At 38.6% G+C, this 801-nt stretch overlaps 1 pseudogene; it reads left to right on the forward strand.

The window, feature by feature from the left end:
* Window positions 1–406: 406 nt before the first annotated feature.
* Window positions 407–556, forward strand: LOC145343603 (U1 spliceosomal RNA; annotated as a pseudogene).
* The last annotated feature ends 245 nt before the right edge of the window (window positions 557–801 follow it).

The following is an 801-nucleotide window of genomic DNA, read 5'->3' on the forward strand; positions in this document are numbered from 1 at the left end:
TCAGCTGCCTTCTATTAAATCCTGTGATGAAAATGATTTGGTCATCTGTCACTCTTTAGTGTCATTGTTTACTCGATTACTGTAATTTTGTTTACATTTTGTTTCTGAGCTCCCATCCCAGATTCAATATTAGTTTCCTTGGGATACCAAACTTCTGTAAACTCCTGTGCAAAGTTATTATTCAACATGTCCAACATTCACTTATTTTTGTTGACCATTTCAGCATTCTTAATTTTCACAGGATCCACATCGCTCCTTTTTTCAATATCATTGTCAATATTTTACGTGTTACTCTATTTTTTCTTCATCATTTCTGTTGCCCCTATGACCTGTTTTGTCATGAAGCACATTCTTTGCCCCTCACGGACTCACCAGGATCAACCAAGCGCTATTTCTTTTTTACAATATACTTACCTGGCAGGGGTGAAACCATGATCAAGCAGGTGATTTGCCTAGTACGAGGCTAGCCCATTGCACTTCGGGTGTGCTGACACCTACGATGTCCCCAAATTTACAATACCTGACTACAAAAATTGTAGGCCTCTTTATTGAGTTTTACTGTCATTTACCTCTTTAGTCATGCATCCCTTCAATACCAGTGAGGTCACAGCTAGATTTTGTACTCATGGGCCGAAGGGCCTCTTTCTGCACTGTAGGGTTCTATGATCCTATAAGTCTTTGAGCTCGATTTTGAGACAAAATTGCTGCAACTGCATTAAGTTAAGAACTCTGATGAACAAACCTTTTGATCTATAGCTTGCTGTTTTGAAAGGTCCTCACATTAAAAGACAATACATCATT

This window comes from Carcharhinus amblyrhynchos, chromosome 5 (assembly GCF_965287045.1).
Source record: "Carcharhinus amblyrhynchos chromosome 5, sCarAmb.v2.hapA, whole genome shotgun sequence".
Lineage (NCBI taxonomy): Eukaryota > Metazoa > Chordata > Chondrichthyes > Carcharhiniformes > Carcharhinidae > Carcharhinus > Carcharhinus amblyrhynchos.